General features: G+C 35.6%; 1 protein-coding gene across 2 annotated transcripts in view; it reads left to right on the top strand.

Moving 5' to 3' along the window:
* The window catches only part of KCNJ3 (potassium inwardly rectifying channel subfamily J member 3), a 159873-nt gene that overhangs the window by 132340 nt on the left and 3916 nt on the right, over window positions 1–23617 (top strand). The window lies entirely within an intron of this gene.

Genomic DNA, 23617 nt, shown 5'->3' on the forward strand with positions numbered 1-23617 from the left:
ATTTTTCTCATTCTACTGGCTGCTAAGACTGTTGGCAGGGATGACTCTACAAAACTGTCAGACAAATTTGATCAAAAAGTTCAGAAAATGAAAGGGCATGATTTAATTTACTATTTTTATCTTTCCTTTCTTACAAGAAGTACAAGTAAAATTTCAGAGTATGTCCATCTTCATCATTGCAACAATAAGAAATTGTTCGTAGCCAGCCTTCCTCACCTTCTAAATCCAATTAGTTGTCAAGTCCTGTTAAATTTCCCTTCTAAATATCTTTTTGATCTATCTCTGCAGTCACTTGTTTGGCCATTGTCTTTTACTACAGCTTCCCAATTGGTTTACTTGTTCAGTCTTGACCTCATCAGATATTTTCTCCAATGGACAGTCAAAGTGATCTCTGCAAAACACAGTCTCATAAGACTGTGTCACAGCCTTTGATAAAGCACAACAGTTACCCCTTACTGAATGGATTAACATTTTTTTCAGGTGATAAGTACAATTTCCCTTCAATATACAACACCAAATACTCCTTATCTGATGGAGGTTTGTCATCATTCAAAAGAAATGGAAAAGTCTGTTTTACTCTAAAAATAGTTTTGTATAAGACTCCATTTCATAAGATTAAATCTTTAAATATTAATAATTACGGTAGTAGTAATAGTCAATATTTATTGAGTACCCCTTGAAAGAGAAGAAGGGTGATTATGAGGAACAGTTTTAAGGTTAGGATAATTGCCAGGTCTGTCAAAGACTGTTGTCAGGACTAGCTGTAGCATGGGGTGGGGGAGATGATACCAGGTTAAGGACAGTGTCCAATGGGCCACATGTATGGATGAGATGTGTCACTGAGGGAAAACAGGCAATGTCTATAAAAGATGTGCAGAATGTGTATTCTGCTCTCAGTGTTCATAAATATTAAGAACAGAAAATTTATGTAACGATACCACCAAGGTACTGGCAAATATTTTTAACTGTGCATGCAGTCTAGGTCAGGGAACATTGCTTTGATTACATGTTATAGCACTTTGCAGGAGCACATCTAGGTGGGGATGTATCTTAGTCCATTTGTGTTACTATAAAAGAATACCCAAGGCTAGGTACATTATAAATAAAATAAGTTTATTTGGCTCATGGTTCTGCAGGTTGTACAAGAAGCATTTGCTTCTGGTGAGGACTCAGGCTGCTTCCCAGTCATGGCGGAAGGTGAAGGGGAACCAGTGTGTGCAGAAAACACAGAGATCACGTGGTGACAAAGGAAGCAAGAGAGAGAGGGAAGGAGGTGCCAGGCTCTTTGTACCAGCTGTCTTTGTAATTAACAGAGTGAGAACTTACCACCAATACATTCATGGAGAATGCATTGCACCAAGACATTCATGAGCACCAAGACATTCATGAGCGATCTGCCCCCATGCATCTAGACACCTCCCACCAGGCCCCATCTCCAACATTATGGGTCAAATTTCAGGAAGATATTTGAAGGGTTCAAGTGTCCAAACCATAGGAGTGGGTTTCAATTTAATTAAAAAAAAGTATGAAATCAAATGTATGAAAATGGAAAGGACTTGTGCTAGTGAGAGTCCCTGAAGCTTAATCTTCACAAGTATGTTAAATCTACCTCTGGCCAGTTGAAGTTTTGAATGTTTAGTTAATGCTCCTCTTGAAACATAGTCTATGCATGTTTCTCTTTGTTTGATGGTGATGGGAACATTTCTCTTTTAAGATCATAGCATATTCTCATTATAGTCCTGAACTTGGATCTTATGTGATAACACTTTATAGTAAGCTCTGCTTCTTCCACCATTTATTTGATATTTTATATACTTAACTAATTGATGTCTGAAGACAGATTAAGAAAATAATATGTATTGCTTGAGGGAAGAAGCAGTTATAAAAGAGTATGATAGCCAATAAATAACTTGGAGTTATTAACATCAGAGGAAATGGAGCTTATAGAGTGTATAAGCAATAGTGATGGCTTCAAATGGAGATGCTTTACATTTTGAAGAATGATTAAATAATTTTATCTTTGTTCACAGAAACTTTAACATTAGACTGAGGCTTCTGAAATTGGCTTATAAGGCACAGAAAATCTACATGTTTCTTGCCTTCATTTGTTTTGGAGAGTTGTGTGGAGATATGGAATAGGTACAACAAAGCAGATTTGCCTATTTACTTAGGTGACTCGGCAAAATGTTGCCAAATGTGGTGAGCAGGGTATTTAGAATATACAAATTTCGGAACAACAAAAATAAGGTTTGACTATGTGACTTCTCATTCCACCCTTAAAGGCATTGTTTTTAAATTTTTAAAATTCCTTGAAATATAGTTCTAGGAATTATTATAGTGAAAATTTAGAAATTGTTAAATAAGTAAGCAGATTTGGTGGTAAATCTTTATGTCAATCATTTTTATTTCATTATATGCATCACGGTACATAGGTCCTTTATGGCATAGTGAAATGGCTGAAATGTAGCATGTAATCATACAGCCTTTGTGGAATAGTTAACTTAAAGAACAGAAATAATGTGGCTTCACCACTTACAAACTGTGAGGCCTTAAGCAAGTTATGTAACCTCTCTAAAGTACAAGGTTTTTCTGTTTTTGTTATTTAAATTTTTTAAACTTTAAAATTTTCCAATTAATAGACTTTAGAGTAGCTTTAGACTCTCAGCAAAATTAAGCAAGTAGTACAGAGAGTTTCCATGCATGTTCCCCCCAGCCCAATCTCTACTCCAGCTTCTCACACCATCAGTTTGCAGCATGCTGTGGTACATCTGTTATAATCAATGAACCACACTGACACATCATTATTCAGCCAAGTTCATAGTTTACATCAAGGTTCATGCTTTGTGTTGTATATTCTGAGTGAGTTTTAACAAATGTATGATGATGTATAACCATCGTTGTGTATCAAACAATAATTCCACTGCCCTAAAAATCTCTGGTATTCTATCTATTCATCCCTCCCTCTCCCTAAACCCCTGGCAATCACTGATCTTTCTACTCTTTCCATAGTTACATTTTCTAGAATGTTATATAGTTGAAATAATACAGGATGTAGCCTTTTCAGATGATTTCTTTCAAATCATAATATGCATTTAAGGTTCCTTCATGTTTTTTTGTGGCTTAATAGTGCATTTTTTTTATTACTAAATAATAATTCTGTTGTATGGCTGTACCACAGTCTGTCTCCTACTGAAGGCATCTTGATGGCTTCCAAGTTTGGGCAATTATAAATAAAGCTGCTATAAACATTCCTGTGCAGATTTTTGCATGGACGTAACTGTCCAGTTAAACTGGGTAAATATCAAGGAGTGCAACTGGGTAAATATCAAGGGTTGTATGGTAAAAATATGTTTAGTTTTGTAATAAACTGGCAAACTGTCTTCAAAAGTGACTGTGCCATTTTGCATTCCCATGAGCAATGAATGAGAGTTCTTGTGATTCCATAACCTTACCAGCATTCGGTATTGTCAATGTTTTGGATTTTAGCCATTTTGATAGCCATGTAATGATATCTCATTGTTTTAGTTTGCAATTTTCTGATGACATATGATGTTGAACATCTTTTCATACACCTACTTGCCATCTGTATATCTTCTTTGATGAAGTCTCTGTTAAGGTCTTTTGCCCCTATTTTATTGAGGTATAGATTTTTCATCTGAAAAATAAAATATTAATTATATTACAAGGATTTGAAAATAAATCAGTTAGGCCGGGCACGGTGGCTCACACCTGTAATCCCAGCACTTTGGGCTGCCGAGGCGGGTGGATCATGCGGTAAAGATAGAGACCATCCTGGCTAACATGGTGAAACGCCATCTTTACTAAAAATACAAAATATTAGCCAAGCATGGTGGCGGGCGCCTGTAATCCCAGCTACTCCGGAGGCTGAGACAGGAGACTGGCGTGAACCTGGGAGGCGGAGCTTACAGTGAGCTGAGTGAGCCACTGCACTCCCGCCTGGGTGACAGAGCGAGACTCCATCTCAAAAAATAAAATAAAATAAAATAGAATAAATCATTTAAGTCTTTTACCATAGAACCTAGCATATAATATATATGCAGTAAATTTTAAATGATGCCATTTTTATGAGTTATCTACATCATAATAACATACTTAATAATAACAACTTCTCATTCCACCCTTAATAGTAAATTTTAAAAGTTTAAAATACCTTTAATTATGGCTTTATGAATTATTTTAATCAATTATAATAATTAGAACCCAATGTTGCTCACTCCTTCTCACCCCAGCTTCTCTTCCTATTTTTTTTTTAAATATCATTACCTCCGATATTCTTCCTTTTCATTTGGCTTAAAGCATTTCTGTTATTCTTGATTCATAAACTAAATACAGAAAAATGTCTGTCATTTTATTTCTCTGAAACTTTTGTTAAATAAGACATGAATCAGTCATTACTTCATTAAGTAGGCTCAGAAAAATCTTGGATACTTTTGTCAATATGTATAAGAAAGGATTTAATCATTACAGTTTATATATTTTTCAGGTTAATTGGAATATTACCTTGTTAATTTTTGAAATGCTTATTAGGCAGCATAAAATGTTACTTAAAATAACTTTACAACAATAAATTATTTTCTACTTTTTTTGTTTACTGTTCAAAAAGTAATATATTTAAGGGTAAATATCACTAGCAAAAGGATGTTAAAATTTACAGATTATATATGAATATATAATATTCATGAATATGAATATATATATCAAACTATATATATATGAATATATATTTTCTGGATGACATAATAATTTATACCTGTGGATAAGTTTGGCCACAACGTAAACCTTTTCTTCACCAATTATTATTTCTATCTAATGATTCCTAAGTGAGTATATGGCCAAAGGGCTCGATTTCCAAAATCCCAGGTGGCTTAATTTACCCAACCTTCCTCCTTTCTCTCTCCCTTCCTTGTTTAGACGTTAGCTATGTCATTTTATAATATTAACAAGCTTTTGAATATTAGGCAGTTTCATATATTTTATGTCTTACCATCATTCATATAATATGGATAATTATGTTCATAAATGTCAAAACATTCTTCACATATGAAAAAAATTTTCTGAAAGGTCACCAGACCTAGAGAATTTTATATCTAGACCTTGGCTCTTGATTTTAACAGAATGCTTATAGACAGATTATCTTTTAGTTTAAACTCTAGCCCAGCATTTTGGGAGGCTGAGGCGGGTTGGTCACCTGAGGTCAGGAGTTTGAGACCAGCCTGGCCAACATGGCGAAACCCTGTCTTACTAAAAATACAAAAATTAACCTGGCGTGGTGGCATGCGCCTGTAGTCCCCGCTACTCGGGAGGCTGAGGCTGGAGAATCGCTTGAACTCAGGAGGTGGAGATTGCAATGAGCCAAGATCACACCACTGCACCCCAGCCTAGGTGACAGAGCAAGACTGCGTCTCAAAAAAAAAAAAAAAAAAAAAAAAAACTAGGAGGAAATCTAGCCTGCCTTGGAGTTGAGCTACATTTTAGCATTAAACTTACAGAGCTAAATTATCATTTCTTTTCTGAAAATGTCAATTTTAAGGAAGTCACTGTTTGCATCTCATATGTTATTTGTCTCAGCATTTTTATATCTTTGACTTTTTAAAAGTGATTTTCTGTTTTTTTTTTTTCTTAATTGAAATAAATTGCATGTAAGGAAATGAGAAGCCATGTAGTTTAGGAAACTTTTAATAATGTGACTTTAAATGCCTATTTATGTCATGGCAGAAAATTAAATTCCTTTATCAGACTTGTATATACATGGTCAAAGCAATCATTTATTTTTTCCTTTAAAATACATGTACTAAAATATGTATTTGTGATTATTATTGTGATGCATTTTCACAACCGAAATACAAAGCATTCCAAAATGTTTTCATAAAATTATAGGGAATTTATTTTTCACTTAGGTTCTATAAATAGCATAAAAGAAAAATTAGAAGCAAAATTCTCTGACCTTTTACTGCAAAGCATAGAACCAGAACAACTGCTGAATTGCAAATATTTATTCAGGCCCTGTTTTAAGCCTGCAAGCAAACAAAATGTATTTGAATTTCTGCCAAAGGAGATGTTAAAAAATAGCCATAGTTTGTGATTTAAAAAGATGTGGCAGCCTATGTAAAGAGTAAGACTCATGAGTTGGGGTAAAACAATTTTAAAATTGTCAGGTAAAAATAGATACAGTGTATTTTAAAGGTGATCAATCGTAGTTACACGAGGGATAGAAATTTCACCAAAACTTTAGATTCCATGGATGTCAAGTGTGTAAGTGTATCGAAATGTCCAATTCCTGTAATTATTCTATGGTTTAATGATTGGATGACGATAAAGCCAACTTTTTTAGTAAATGTAACTAGATATACATCTATCTGTGTATAATTTCATAAGGGTGAAAGAAAAAACACATCTGGTTATGACTGAATTTGATTTGTCAGCAAATGTATCTTACTTTTTTGTGCAAAAGTCATTCATGATTTAAACAATGATTATATATAATTTATGTTGACATTCTTTCTCCCTCACTAATCAATATAAGAAGCTCTTTGTATGGATGTTTCAAAGTCAATTTTTGAGTTCATGAGTTGAATTGATTAACATATCATTGTCTTAAAAGCACAGGAAATAATCCAGATTGAAATGTAGCATATATTTATTTCAATAATAATTATATTCCTTTTATTTTTATTTGTGACCCTCTGGAGTGGTGGTGAAGTAGATTGGTATAGTAATGGGAATGGAAGACCTTTATTATTCAAAAAGTTGACTTCACCTGTGCTAACATTTTTAACCTTCCCATTCTTCCTCTTTCTCCATTCCTTCTGCTGTCTCTCCTGTGGAATGCATTAATCATCTCATACCTGGCACAATGCTGGGTAAGGAGACGGATAAGGTATATAAGAGCTCGCTTAAGAAGCTTACTGTAATCTGAAATGTGTCTGTAACTGCAGTGGATTATAAATAGGAATTATATGTTGACTGGTGATGCCTTTGCATGTGCTCTTTTTCCATCCACCCCGGAATGTAGTTTTCTCACATTGCGGATATAGACTATATGGGAAACTGCTACTTGCCTTTCCAGAATAGGTTTAAAAATGGAATTTAAGAGAGTTTATTCTTCACTTTATTGTCATAGCATCTTGTAATTTAGCATCTGGAAAGCCTGGCAGAAAGGAATTTTTAATAAATGAATACATGTTAAATATTATTACTGATTGAACTCAAGTATGTATGTCATTGAGACATTTACAGTACATAGCAGGTGCAGGATGAGTGTGTGTATGTGAATGCATGTTTGTGTGTGTGACAATATGACACATTCAAAGGACAAATTAAGATGGAGAAATCAGGAATGACTTCATAAAATTAAGAGCATTTCGTCAGCCTTGAATGTGAGGAGTTATGTCAACAGGTGGAGAGATGGAAGAGGACATGCCAGGCATCAACCAAGTAATATGAATGGGAAATACTAGTTTCTCTCTAATGGAAAAGTCAATAATTTATGAAAACAAAATAGCAGACTAGCATGGAGGTGAAAAAGGCTGGCTCTAAAATTGAGGACCTGAGTGTGTATTTTGACTACAACCATCTCTTGTCCTGTGATTCTGGACAAGTGACTTTACCTCCCTGTACCTCAGTATCTTTATCAGTCATATGAGAAAAAGAACAGTACATACTTCCTAGGGTAGTGAGGAGAATTATATGATAATACACATAGAAGCACTTAGGATCCGGCACGTATGTTTTTACTGTGTGTGTGGTTATTGTTGTTAAAGATTTTTAAGAGTGAAAATTGTAATGGTAAGTTAGAACTAGATTTTGAAGGAACTAGAAAGACATGCTAGAAAATTTGGGGTTTATTTTTATTACCTATTTAAATTTTATTTGTTTATTTTATATAAATGTAACATTGTAAAACATGACATTGTAAAGCAAGGCTTTAGTAATCTTTGAAAACAGAAATTAACCTAAGCATTTGATTATTGTACTTTGCATGTAACATTTAGAAAAAGATAACACGTATGTCATTGCTTTATACGATATTTCAAAAGATTTTCTTATCTATGCTAGGGATAATGTTTTCCAAAATAATTAAATTCCAGCATTGCCTGGATGTTTCTTTTTTTAAGCTAGAAATTTTTATGTATGTATGTATTTATTTATATTATACTTTAAGTTCTAGAGTACATGTGCACAACGTGCAGGTCTGATACATCGGTATACATGTGCCATGTTGGTTTGCTGCACCCATCAACTCATCATTTACATTAGTTATTTCTCCTAATGCTGTATCTCCCCCAGCCCCCCACCTCCCAATAGGCCCTGGTGTGTGATGTTCCCCGCCTTGTATCCAAGTGATCTCGTTGTTCAATTTCCACCTATGAGTGAGAACATGCGGTGTTTGGTTTTCCGTCCTTGAGATAGTTTGCTGGGAATGATGGTTTCTAGCTTCATCCATGTCCCTGCAAAGGATATGAACTCATCCTTTTTTATGACTGCATAATATATGTGCCACATTTTCTTAATCCAGTCTATCATCGATGGATATTTGGGTTGGTTCCAAGTCTTTGCTATTGTGAATAGTGCTGCGATAAACATATGTGTGTGTGTGTCTTTATAGTAGCATGGTTTATAATCCTTTGGGTATATACCCAGTAATGGGATTGCTGGGTCAAATGGTAATTCTAGTTCTAGATCCTTGAGAAATTGCCACACTGTCTTCCACAATGGTTGAACTAATTTACACTCCCACCAACAGTGTAGAAGCATTCCTGTTTCTCCACATCCTCTCCAGCATCTGTTGTTTCCTGACTTTTTTAATGATTGCCTTCTAACTGGCATGAGATGGTATCTCATTGTGGTTTTGATTTGCATTTCTCTGATGATCAGTGATGATGAGCGTTTTTTCATATGTTTGTTGGCCATATAAATGTCTTCCTTTGAGAAGTGTCTGTTCATATCCTTTGCCCACTTTTTGATGGGGTTGTTTGTTTTTTTCTTGTAAATTTGTTTGAGTTCTTTGTAGATTCTGGATGTTAGCCCTTTGCCAAGTGAGAAGATTGCAAAAATTTCCTCCCCATTCTGTAGGTTGCCTGTTCACTCTGATGGTCGTTTCTTTTGCTGTGCAGAAGCTCTTTAGTTTAATTAGATCCCATTTGTCAATTTTGGCTTTTGTTGCCATTGCTTTTGGTGTTTTAGTCATTAAGTTCTTGCCCATTCCTGTGTCCTGAATGGTATTGCCTAGGTTTTCTTCTAGAGTTTTTATGGTTTTAGGTCTAACATTTAAGTCTTTAATGCATCTTGAATTACTTTTTATGTAAGGTGTAAGGAAGGGATTCAGTTTCAGCTTTCTACATATGGCTAGCCAGTTTTCCCAGCACCATTTATTAAATAGGGAATCCTTCCCCATTTCTTGTTTTTGTCAGGTTTGTCAAAGATCAGATGGTTGTAGATGTGTGGTGTTATTTCTGGGAGCTCTGTTCTGTTCCATTGGTCTATATCTCTGTTTTGGTAGCAGTACCATGCTGTTTTGGTTACTGTAGCCTTGTAGTATACTTTGAAGTCAGGTAGCGTGATGCCTCCAGCTTTGTTCTTTTGGCTTAGGATTGACTTGGCAATGCAGGCTCTTTTTTGGTTCCATATGAACTTTAAAGTAGTTTTTTCCAATTCTGTGAAGAAAGTCATTGGTAGCTTGATGGGGATGGCATTGAATCTATAAATTACTTTGGGCAGTATGGCCATTTTCACAATATTGATTCTTCCAATCCATGAGCATGGAATATTCTTCCATTTATTTGTGTCCTCTTTTAGTTCGTTGAGCAGTGGTTTGTAGTTCTCCTTGAAGAGGTCCTTCACATCCCTTGTAAGTTGGATTCCTAGGTATTTTATTCTTTGTAGCAATTGTGAATGGGAGTTCACTCATGATTTGGCTCTTTGTTGGTCGTTATTAGCGTATAGAAATGCTTGTGATTTTTGCACATTGATTTTTGCATCCTGAGACTTTGCTGAAGTTGCTTTTCAGCTTAAGGAGATTTTGGGCTGAGACAATGGGGTTTTCTAAATATACAATCATGTCATCTGCAAACAGGGACAATTTGACTTCCTCATTTCCTAACTGAATACCCTTTATTTCTTTGTCTTTCCTGATTGCCCTGGCCAGAACTTCCAACCCTATGTTGAACAGGAGTGGTGAGAGAGAACATCCTTGTCTGGTGCCAGTTTTCAAAGGGAATGCTTCCAGGTTTTGCCCATTTAGTATGATATTGGCTGTGGGTTTGTCATAAATAGCTCTTATTATTTCAAGATACATTCCATCAATACCTAGTTTATTGAGCGTTTTTAGCATGAAGGGCTGTTGAATTTTGTCAAAGGACTTTTCTGCATCTATTGAGATAATCATGTGGTTTTTGTCATTGGTTCTGTTTATGTGATGGATTACAGTGATTGATTTGCATATGTTGAACCAGCCTTGCATCCCAGATGAAGCTGACTTGATTGTGGTGGATAAGCTTTTTGATTTGCTGCTGGATTCAGTTTGCCAGTATTTTATTGAGGATTTTCACATCAATGTTCATCAGGGATATTGATCTAAAATTCTCTTTTTTTGTTGTGTCTCTGGCAGGCTTTGGTATCAGGATGATGTTGGCCTCATAAAATGAGTTAGAGAGGATTCCCTCTTTTTCTGTTGATTGGAATAGTTTCAGAAGGAATGGTATCAGCTCCTCTTTGTACCTTTGGTAGAATTTGGCTGTGAATCCGTCTGGTCCTGGACTTTTTTTGGTTGGTAGCTATTAATTATTGCCTCAATTTCAGAGCCTGTTATTGGTCTATTCAGAGATTCAACTTCTTCCTGGTTTAGTCTTGGGAGGGTGTATGTATCAAGGAATTTATCCATTTTTTTCTAGATTTTCTAGTTTTTTTGCATAGAGGTGTTTATAGTATTCTCTGATGATAGTTTGTATTTCTGTGGGATTGGTGGTGATATCCCCTTTATCATTTTTTATTGCATCTATTTGATTCTTCTCTCTTTTCTTCTTTATTAGTCTTTCTAGCTGTCTATCAATTTAGTTGATCTTTTCAAAAAACCAGCTTCTGGATTCATTGATTTTTTTGAAGGCTTTTTTATGTCTCTATCTCTTTCAGTTCTGCTCTGATCTTAGTTATTTCTTCCTTTCTGCTAGCTTTTGAATGTGTTTCCTCTTGCTTCTCTAGTTCTTTTAATTCTGATGTTAGGGTGTTCATCTTAGATCTTTCCTGCTTTCTCTTGTGGGCATTTATTGCTATAAATTTCCCTCTACATGCTGCTTTAAATGTGTCCCAGAGATTCTGGTACATTGTGTCTTTGTTCTCATTGGCTTCAAAGAACATCTTTATTTCTGCCTTCATTTCATTATTTATCCAGTCGTCATTCAGGAGCAAGTTGTTCAGTTTCCATGTAGTTGTGCAGTTTTGAACGAGTTCTTAATCCTGAGTTCTAATTTGATTGCACTGTGGTCTGAGAGACAGTTTGTTGTGATTTCTGTTCTTTTAGATTTGCTGAGGAGTGCTTTACTTCCAATTATGTGGTCAATTTTAGAATAAATGCGATGTAGTACTGAGAAGAATGTATATTCTGTTGATTTGGGGTGGAGAGTTCTGTAGGTGTCTATTAGGTCCTCTTGGTCCAGAGCTGAGTTCAGGTCCCGGATATCCTTGTTAACCTTCTGTCTAGTTGATCTGTCTAATGTTGACAGTGGGCTGTTAAAGTATCCCATTATTATTGTGTGGGAATCTAAGTCTCTTTTTAGGTCTCTAAGGACTTGCTTTATGAATCTGAGTGCTCCTGTATTGGGTGCATATATATTTAGGATAGTTAGCTCTTCTTGTTGAATTGATCCCTTTACCGTTATGTAATGGCCTTCTTTGTCTCTTTTGATCTTTGTTGGTTTAAAATCTGTTTTATCAGAGACTAGGATTGCAACCCCTGCTTTTTTTTCTTTCCATTTGCTTGGTAGATCTTCCTCCATCCCTTTATTTGGAGCCTATGTGTGTCTTTGCACGTGAGATGGGTCTCAATACAGCACACTGATGCGTCTTGACTCTTTATCCAACTTGCCGGTCTGTATCTTTTAATTGGAACATTTAGCCCATTTACATTTAAGGTTAATATTGTTATGTGTGAATTTGATCCTCTCATTATAATGTTCACTGCTTATTTTGCCCATTAATTGATGTAGTTTCTTCATAGCATCAATAGTCTTTACAATTTGGCATGTTTTTGCAGTGGCTAGTAGTACTGGTTGTTTCTTTCCATGTTTAGTGCTTCCTTCAGGAGCTCTTGTAGGGCAGGCCTGGTGGTGACAAAATCTCTCAGCATTTGCTTGTCTGTAAAGGATTTTATTTCTCCTTCACTTATGAAGCTTAGTTTGGCTGGATCTGAAATTCTGGGTTGAAAAATTCTTTGCTTTGAGAATGTTGAATATTGGCCCCCACTCTCTTCTGGTTTGCTTGGTTTCTGCTGAGAGATTCGTTATTAGTATGCTGGGCTTCCCTTTGTGGGTAACTCAACCTTTCTCTCTGGCTGCCCTTAACACTTTTTCCTTCATTTCAATTTTGGTGAATCTGACAATTATGTGTCTTGGGGTTGCTCTTCTCGAGGAGTATCTTTGTGGTGTTCTCTGTATTTCCTGAATTTGAATGTTGGCCTGCCTTGCTAGATTGGGGAAGTTCTCCTGGATAATATCCTGAAGAATGTTTTCCAACTTGGTTCCATTCTCCCCATCACTTTCAGGTACACCAATCAAATGTAGATTTGATCTTTTCACATAGTCCCATATTTCTTGGAGGCTTTGTTCATTTCTTTTTACTCTTTTTTCTCTAACCTCTTCTTCACATTTTATTTCATTGATTTGATCTTCAATCACTGATAACCCTTTATTCCACTTGATCAAATCGGCTACTGAAGCTTGTGCATGTGTCACGAAGTTCTCATGCCATGGTTTTCAGCCCCATCAGGTCTTTTAAGGTCTTCTCCACACTGTTTATTCTAGTTAGCCATTCGTCTAATCTTTTTTCAAGGTTTTTAGCTTCCTTGCTATGGGTTCTAACATCCCCCTTTAGCTCAGAGAAGTTTGTTATTACTGACCTTCTGAAGCCTACTTCTGTCAACTCGTCAAAGTTGTTCTCCATCCAGCTTTGTTCCGTTGCTGGCGAGGAGCTGCGATCCTTTGGAGGAGAACAGGCACTCTGATTTTTAGAATTTTCAGCTTTTCTGCTCTGGTTTCTCCCCATCTTTGTGGTTTTATCTGCCTTTGGTCTTTGATGTTGGTGAGCTACAGATGGGGTTTTGGTGTAGATGACCTTTTTGTTGATGTTGATGCTACTCCTTTCTGTTAGTTTTCCTTCTAACAATCAGCTCCCTCAGCTGCAGGTTTGTTGGAGATTGCTGGAGTTCCACTCCAGACCCTGTTTGCCTGGTTGTCACCAGCGGAGGCTGCAGAACAGCAAATTTTGCAGAACAGCAAATATTGTTGCCTGATCCTTCCTCTGGAAACTTCGTCCCAGAGGGGCAACCGCCTAATGAGGTGTCTGTTGGCACCTATTGGGAGGTGTCTCCCAGTTAGGCTACACAGGAGACAGGGACCCACTTGAGGAGGTAGTCTGTCCATTCTCAGAGCTCAGACGCCGTGCTGGGAGAACCACTGCTCTCTTCAGAGCTGTCAGACAGGGACGTTTAAATCTGAAGAAGTTGTCTGCTGCCTTTTGTTCAGCTATGTCCTGCCCACAGAGGTGGAGTCTAGAGGCAGTGGACCTTGTTGAGCTGTGGTGGGCTCCGCCCAGTTCGAGCTTCCCGGTCGCTTTACCTACTCAAGCCTCAGCAATGGTGGATGCCCCTCCCCTAGCCAGGCTACCACCTCGCAGATTGATCTCAGACTGCTGCGCTAGCAGTGAGCAAGGCTCCGTGGGTGTGGAACCCTCTGAGGCAGGCATGGGAGAGAATCACCTTGTCTGCTGGTTGCTAAGATCTTGGGAAAAGCACAGTATTTGGGCAGAAGTGCCTCATTTTTCCAGGTAGTCCGTCATGGCTTCCCATGGCTAGGAAAGGGAAATCCCCAGACCCCTTGTGCTTCCTGGGTGAGGCGACGCCTTGCCCTGCCTGCTTCAGCTCACCCTCTGTGGGCTGCACCCACTGTCCAACCAGTCCCAATGAGATGAACCAGGTACCTCAGTTGGAAATGCAGAAATCACCTGTCTTCTGCGTTGATCACATTGGGAGCTGTAGACCAGAGCTGTTCCTATTTGGCCATTTTGGAATGCCTTAAGCTAGAAATTTATTATATTTTTCTTTTGAAAAAAATATATTTTTTGAGACAGAGTCTGCTCAGTCTCCCAGGCTGGAGTGCAGTGGCATAATCTCAGCTCACTGCAATCTCTGCCTCTTGGGTTCAAGCGATTCTGGTGCCTCAGCCTCCCAAGTAGCTGGGATTAGAGACATGTGCCACCACGCCCAGCTGATTTTTGTATTTTTAGTAGAAATGGGGTTTTACCATGTTGTTCAGGCTGGTCTCGAACTCCTGACCTCAAGTGATCTGCCTGCTTTGGCCTCCCAAAGTGCTGGGATTACAGGTGTGAGCCACTGCACCGGGCCTGAAAAATATCTTTTCCGATACCAGTCATATGGAGTCTGTTTCAACAATAGTTATATTATATTGTAGTTACATAGTTAAGATATTTTGAAAGCTAAAAATTGTATCTTACTGCAATAGCATGAATTTATTTAGGTAGCTATTGCTTTCATTCTATAATTAACAATGCAAAGAAACATGCTTTAATAAATACCATAAGGAGAAAGCAGAAAAAGGTGTGATGAGACTGGGACATTTCCACTGTTAGGTTAAAGGAATAATACTCAGTTGAAAGTGAATTTAGGCCAGGTACAGTGGCTCACGCCTGTAATCCCAGCACTTTGGGAGGCTGAGGCGGGTGGATCACTTGAGGTCAGGAGTTCGAGACCAGCCTGGTCAATATGGTGAAACCCTTTCTCTACTGAAAATACAAAAATTAACTGGGCATGTGGCATGTGCCTGTAGTCTTAGCTACTTGGGAGGCTGAGGCAAAAGAATCGCTTGAACCTGGGAGGTGGAGGTTGCAGTGAGCCGAGATCGTACCATTGCCCTCCAGCCTGGGCGTCACAGCGAGACTCTGGCTCAGAAAAAAAAAAAAGGAAGTGAATTTGGCAAATTCTGCAATGCTTCTAATTAAAGTCATAGAATAGAGAGTTAAAGGTAGTGCTTTGTCAACACAGCAGATAAATCAATTATATTTTTGAGAAAGTAGTTACTACAAAGTTAAGTCAAATTTGTTCAGAGCAGGCCAGGTTGACAGTGATAGTAGACTGGGCTCAGTTCCTTGTGTTTGTTTTACTCACTTCATTATATATACTTCCTCATATTCCAGATAAATATAGACAACATAGTCTGTATCAAATTGCCAGAAATTAACATGGTGAAAATTATTCTATGCATTGATCTGTTTCTGAGAAATTAAATGATCACTAAAGAATTATTTAAAATATATCTGAACTAATCTTTTAATTAATTGGAACCTTAATAATCATGACTGATAATAGTGATCAGTGATTGAACCTTTATTATTTACCAGCTAATATAGTAGGCCCATAAATAGGTTATATCATTCATAGTCACAATAACCATATACATTATATATTTTATCTAGTACTACTACCCATATTTTATAGCAGTCAAGGTTCAGATAATTATAACATGCCCAACGTCTTACTAACAGTAAGTTATCCAAACAGGAACAATCTCAAGTTTATATTCAAAGACCATGTTCTTTTGCTTAATATTTCCCTGTCTCTCCTAAATATATTTTCAGCAATATGATTGTGAATTTCCTGTCATGTTTTCTACCTGACCGTGAGCCTTTAGCATCTGCACTTATCTTCCTTTTTGAACATCTAATACTGTGTTCTGTTTGTCATTGTTAAAAATCTATTTTTTCTTTTGTTCTGGGAGCTTAGAAACCTTAAGTATTTTATTTGAAATATTTGTTTATAAAATTCTTATTGAAGCTTTATTTTCTGACAAATACAACTGGGCTTTTCTTCTTTTTTTATTTTTAGTTTTTTAAAATTCTTTGACCTAGCTCAAGCAGTAGTGGCAAACTGATGTCTGAGAACACATTGTAAGACCAAGTGCTTGTAAATAATAGAGGATAATATTGAGTTGAATGCATGCCAGAACCTTCTACTCCTCGCTAAAAGTCTGTTTTGAGCAGAATATGTGGAGATTTAAAGAGATTCCATCTTTTTGAAAACTGCAGTTTCTGGAAGCAATTTATGTATTCTTAATGGCTTTGCAACCTGTATCTCAAAAGAGCCTATTGCCAGTAACCTTAGTATTATTGAACTGTAATGTATGCAGTGTCTTTGTGTTTTATAAACAAGATTTAAAAAAAAAATCATAAGCTTCTTCAGAAAGTTTATATTTTACATTTGGGTTCAGCTCAGTGCAACACAATAGCGAGTATGCAGAGAATGCCAAGTTAGTGTTACGGTTAATATATCTTGGAAGATGGGTGAAATTTTGGAAGTATCTTAGAGAAGAAAGAGCTATAGTCCTCGTTTAATAATCCTCAGGGCAATATGTAGGGTGGACTAGGAAGTTACTTGGTGATATACAACATGCTTTGCATGCTAAGCTGTTAGCTGATTCAGTTATTAAAACAACTGCCAATTTGAAGTAAATAATAGAATAGATTTATGGAAAAAACTAACATGTTATTTGGTTAAATTTTCAGGATTTTTTCTTCTGTGTATGTGCCTGTGTAAATGAAAGTTGTAGTCATATAGCCTGTTATTAAGGATTCTTCTGAGAGAAAATTATCAATATTTATTGTGCATGTAGTTTACATGTGTCACTTAATTTCATTTAATTCTCACAATCTTCTTGTGAAATCAGCAGGGTGGGCCTTAATGTACAGATAGTGAAACTAAAGCTTAAAGAGATGTATTAGTTTTTGTAAGGCCACATATTAATTACTGGTGAAGCTGGGATTCAGTGTTTGATGTTAGGTGCATCTGGCATTAAAACCGATGCTTTACCCTCTCTGCAACTGACCTCTAGGGCTGATATGACTTACTTACTGTGGACACCAGAATATCAGCTAGCATTGTCCTATAGAATCTCTTCACTTCAGATCCTTATAGTGATACCAAAAGGCTTTGTTATTCAGGAAAGTAGTTAAGAAATCTGGATGCCACACTAGAAATGAACAGTGTACAATTTACTTAATAACAACTCAAATATATATACACATATACATATACCACCTATATATATTTGTACAAATAATATTAATTTTTAATTCTACGTTTTGGTGTAATATGCTTCACTAATGAAGTCATTAGATAGTAAAGTTATTTGTTAAGAGCTAGGTTTGGGAATCAGTATGAGTTCTGGACTTAGCTTTGCTGTTTATTCTCTGTTACTTGAAGTTTCAAGCTCTATCATTCTCCTGGAAGTATGAAAATAATAAAATCTTATTTACAGTTTTGCTGCGATGAGATAATGAGATAAAATATATAAAACCTATATAGCACACTATGTGGCACATTGTTACTCAATATGTAATTAATATCACCACTATTATTTTTATGTTTATAATTAGCAATTTTAACCAACAGTCACATTAGCAAATATTTCTTTTTCCCGTCCAGTAGGAAGATGATTCATTCGTTATTTTAATTCTTAAAAGTTCGCTCATCAATTGGTTTCCCATACTTTTTCCACATGTAATAGCAGCTACAATAAATATCACTAATATTTATTAAGACATTGCTAAACATATTGCATACAATATCTCATAAAATTATTCCAATTATCCTAGAATATAAGTACTATTATTAATATAATTTTCAAGATTAGAAAAACGGAGGTTCAGAGAGGCAAAGCACCATTCCAAAGGTAAACAGCATAGGTGGTAGAGCTGGGATGCGGCCCCAGGGTCGTCTGACACCACAGTACTTACTCCAGGGAGTTGTGCAGAGTGCCTCTGGTGTTCATCCCTGAAGAAAGGTTCATTTCTTTCATCACTTGCTTTGATTTTTATTGTGGCAAATCTGGTCCCCTTGACCACAGAATCACAGACTTGATGCTTTTGTAACCAAAAGTTGTTGACACTTTAATTTGAATATTCACTAATTATATTACTAGTGATAAACTCTCTTTTGTTTCTTCTTTTGCCTACACAGTACTACTTGATAGAGAGATGAGATTAACAGCATGAATCCTCAAGCCTGATTTCTTATGTTCAATTTCCAGCTGCATCACTTCTATGTGATGCTACTATCTTGTATCCCTCTGTGACTCAGTTTCCACCTCTAGAAAATAGGAAAGGGGATAACAGTCTCTTCCTCGAAGAGTTGTGAGGATTAAAGACAACTTGTAAATAGTGCTTAGAGAGATACTTGACATATAATCCTATAGAGATATTATTACTACATGACTTAACTGAAAGGGATTTGCTCTTCCGTTTTTTGTTTTGTTTTGTTTTGTTTTTTGCTTTTGTTTGACGTATGTATGATAAAACACAGCCACAGCTACCATTACAGGAGAACGCTCTTTTGCTCTCTCTCCTGTCTCTTTTTTCTCTCTCTGGGTCTGATTCTCTCTATCCCTGTATCTATCTTTCCTCCTTCCCTTTCTTCTCTCCCCCAACCTCCACCAAGCACATCTATATTGGGTAAGGTTTAGATAAAGCCTCTATGTTCAGAAGTTATTGATTGTGTGATATTTTCTGTGTCACAGCATTCAGACATTTCCCTTGGCCTGTGGTTATATTGTTTTTAACCATATTGTGCCCTCTTTGTGTGAGTGACACATCCACCATCTCCGGCTGGGAGAAACAATGGAAAATAACTGAGTTAGAGATATCCTGAAAGTTTAATTAAGGACTTGTCAAATAACAACTCACTTTGTCATTTTCACTTTAAAACCTTCCACAGATCTGTTCTTTGAATGAATGTTTAATTCAGTTAAAAGGATGGACTTAGTTCAGTTTAGAGGCAGAATCAGGAAAGGAAAATGTCAAAAATAAAAAGGTTAGACTATGTTGCTTCTACCATTTTAAATGGACATACTGATACTGGAATAAATTACACTAAACAATAATATATACCCTTTTAAATCTGTGAATATTGCAATGCAATGCACAGAATAAATCTTTTTTTTTTTTTTTTTTTACAAAATGTTTTTTATCTAAGGATTCAAAAGTCCCAGCTATTTCCAGTAGCAGCATCTGTTGCTTTGCCAGTTTCCACAGAGATGAGCTCGTGTTGATTTTCACCACATTTGTTCAAGTCTGGAATCTGGTTAAAACATGCAAACAGTTGTGTTGCTGGCTAAGAGGTGCAATCTCATAGTACCCTTTGAATAATAGTAGTCACTTGCATTTATTTTAATTCAAATGGCATTTGCAATTATGAATCTAAGCATGGATTATTTTAAAATAACTTTAATTAGAATAAGAAATATAAAGCATTCTAATTCTAGAAGGAAGAATGATATGGTACATGCATGTTCTTAGAAACCATAATGATATCTACTTTAAATCTTCTCAGTTGAAATTTGCATTTTATTTTTTCATCACCATTTTGGGATAACTTTTGCAAAAAGAAGTACTCTCTCAATTATATCTATCTTATCTTAGTTCATTGTCTAAGATGCAGATTGGCAAACATAGACATTTTTCTGTTATCCAATTTATAAATCTTCCATATCCTTATCCATATATTGATTGCAAATTCATAATATCCTGAGATGAAACCAGATTTTAAAACTATGATTGTGAATTGGAAATGTCTGCTATTTGGGTACCTACATCTAATGAAAGTAGGACAGGAACAGTAGAAAAACAAACAAACAAAGGTTAAGGTGCTGACAAATGTTCTTGGCATGATTAACATAGTATTAACATTGATTTTAGCCATTCTGCTTGCTGCAAGCCTTTTAATACACCCCATATATCCATACTTAGTCTCTTCTGCTATTAGGGGTAGTTAGGTGGAAAATGTTCAGAAACCCTAAAAGTTGGAAATATCAGTAATGTAACTTTTTTCTATACTTTTAAATATTTTGAATGTTTAATTGTCTGACAATTTTAAAAACAAATTACTGGCTGGGCAAATTCCAGCACTTTGGGAGGCTGAGGTGGGAGGATTACTTGAGGCTAGGAATTTGAGAGCAGCCTTTTGTGAGACCCCATCTCTACAAAAAATTGAAAATTAGCCAGACTTGGTGGCTCGTGCCTGTAATACCAGCTACTTGGGAGTAACAGGCAAGAAGATTGCTTGAGCCCAGGGGTTTGAGGCTGCAGTGAGCTATGATCCCACCACTGCACTCCAGCCTGGGTGGCAGAACAAGAGCCCATCTGAAAAAAAATAATTGTTATCTCATAGCCAGTGACTTTTAAACTTAATTCTTAATTTTCTATATTACTAATATGGGATAAATTACAAAGATGTAAAAATTCATCACACATATTAAGGCACCTTACTAATTTTCAGGAAGAACAGGAAATGTAAGTGACTATTATAGAACAATAAATCACTAGTCATTAACGGGCATTACCTAAACACCAAGCAAGGTTCTATGTCTTTTACTTTCAAACTTTCAGTAGGTTTCTAAGAGAAGATATGTTGTTATCTCTAGCTGATAAAGGAGAAAACAGGGCGAGAGAGCTTTAGGTAATTTTCACAAGCTATTTAATAGTGGCATTGACAGCCAGATTCATAAACTTTTTAATTATATTTCAGATGTTGCCTCACTTATGTGAGTTTGCTGTGAAAATAAGTAAAGTTAATTTTATCTAGTAAAATAGATTCTCCACCTTCCTTTTCAGCTGAAATCATGCATTGGCATTTCAGTAACAATGATTACAAGTATTTTAATGCCAACAAACATTTGAATACACGTTTCCACTGTAGATGTCATAGCACGTTAAGTACCTTAATAATTGATGGCCAGTTTTCCCAATGTTAAAATTTTATAAGATTTTATTTTCCCAATTGTAATGGTAAAAGCGGGGGCAAAATTTTGATTTTTTTATTTAATGTTATTTTCGCAATGTGAAAATAAGAAAAAGCCACCAAAATGAAATGGGCTAAGATGGTGATATCATCAAATTTTACTTCAAAATTTACTTTGTGATTGTTAGAAATAATCGAACAGACTTCATAACCTGAATTTACTTTAACTCAATGTAAATATTTATTTATATTAATCAAAGGACAAACTTACAAACTTTCCTTACTTTTTAAGACACTGAATTATATTGAGTATGTGACCTTACTTAGGATAATTCTGCCTGACATCAATTTTCAATGATTGAAGTTTTTAAAATTAAAAAAGTGGCTGGGTTCAAGATGAGTCTGAGTAACATGACAAAACCCTGTCTCTACAAAGAAATACAGCTCACTTGGGAGGCTGAGGTGGGAGGATCACCTGATCCCAGGGAGGCTGAGGCTGCAATGAACCGAGATGGTGCCACTGCACCGCAGCCTGGGCGACAGAGTGAGAGCTCATCTCGAAAAACATAAAAATAAAAAAGATTGTAAGGCAGTATTATCACTTAGTAAAAATATATTTATAGTCTTTTTTCTCAAATGTAAATTAATGTCTTGGATGGGAAAGACACTTAGAATGACAGTGGCTGCTTTTAGGGAGAAAATATAAGGCACTTCCACATTATTTGTTTTACTATTTCTTATCTTAACAATGACATCAGATATTTATTCTTTATTCTAGATACTTTTCTTTATCTTTAAATTTCTCAAAACCAAGTAAATATATCAGGAAATACATTTTTTATTTTTCCTGATTAAGTGATAATCTATGATTTTTCTTATGAAATACTTAGAGGCTAGAAAGTTATTAGAAAATACAGAATGCTGCCATGTGTGTGTTTACACTTAATATTTTAAAACTAATTTTATTATCTTATATATAAATGTTTCTGGGGCTATTCCTCACGTAAAATTGATTATAAACACGGATATTTGATCATAGTCAGATTTGCACCATTACAGAGTTTAAGTGATAACTGAGTTCATAACTAAAATATTAGAGACATTACAGCAAAGTAAAATAACAACAACAATTAAAAAAAAAAACCCACACACAGAAATAGGATGATACTTTTTTTCTCTACAGCTTATTAGATCTGTGCTCAAGAAAGGTCAAGAGACTTAACCTCTCTGAGCACTAAATTCCTTATCTTTAAAATAGACACAAGAATATCTTCTTAACAGGACCATACTGAGGATTAGAATGGAAAAAAAAAAGAGGGAAGAAGAGAGAGAGCACCTAACACAGTGCTAGCCACATGATAGATACTAATTTTCTACATGAGTTTATTTTAAAACTGTCTTGAAAAAACATAGTATATAGTGATAACAACTAATTCTTTGGTAATATATAACAGAATATTCATAAGGCAAGATTTTGGAAGGATTCAAATGTGGCTTCTTATTTATGCATTATATCCTAATTATCTATATGTATTGTATGTCTGATTGCTAGTCAGTTAGAAAAAAGACAGAATATCCCTTCCTTCAAACTATGCCAGGCTTAAAAACAATAGAAATTACTTATAATGGATGGAGGAGAATTGAAATGAATGAAGAAAAACTATCATCACTTATTTAAATTACACTTAATTATTGAGGGGATGGTTTTTAAAATTCATCATTATCTTACATTTTAATAGCCTTTAATAGAAGTCTATTAGACTTCTATTAAAGTAGAGAAATTGGTGAATTTTACTATTTACAGAAAATTGTGTCTTTTGACTAATATGAGACAGAAACTTGATATATGGTTTTAATTTATTCCTGTACTTCCAGTCTTCACAAAATGAATATTCACAAGTTGACTGATTTGATTGTAACACAATCGAAATAAATGATTTATGAAGAGAACACAATTGAGTAAATTAGAATACCATGAGGCAAATGATATCCAAGGAACATAATTGATAAATTGAAAAAATTTACATCTGATAGCCAGCAACCAGTTCCAGATATTCCTAGAGCAGGAATGGAACTTGATACATCACATGGCCCAGAACACTGATTTTAGCATATGGATTTCTGAAACTTGAGCAAAAGTTTATTCTGGCCTTATAGATGCAAAAGAACAGAACCAGCACAATGGCTTTTCTTTTTCTAGCAAATAAATATTACCACCTTTTATTTGTTTAACAAATACTTGGGAGAGTTACCTTTTGTCCTCCTACCCCCCCATAGCAAGCCTTTGCTATGTAAAGACAAAAAGGTAAGCGTCCATTAATTGAGTCACTTATTGTAGATATTATATGACAAATGTTACATTTGTGTATGTTATTTCATGGTCACAGCAGTGTTGTGAGACAGGTATTGTTGACAGTGCTTTACTCTGCAGAAGAATAAAGTGATACTCAGTTAAATATATTTTCTAAGTTTACACAATATTAAAGTTTAGATTTAAAATCAGATTTGTTTTATTTATGACACTGTTTCTTAAACAATGAAAAATTGTTGCATAATTTTTCCACTTATCTCCTTATAGGGACA

The sequence above is a fragment of the Gorilla gorilla genome, chromosome 11, assembly GCF_029281585.2.
Source record: "Gorilla gorilla gorilla isolate KB3781 chromosome 11, NHGRI_mGorGor1-v2.1_pri, whole genome shotgun sequence".
NCBI lineage: Eukaryota > Metazoa > Chordata > Mammalia > Primates > Hominidae > Gorilla > Gorilla gorilla.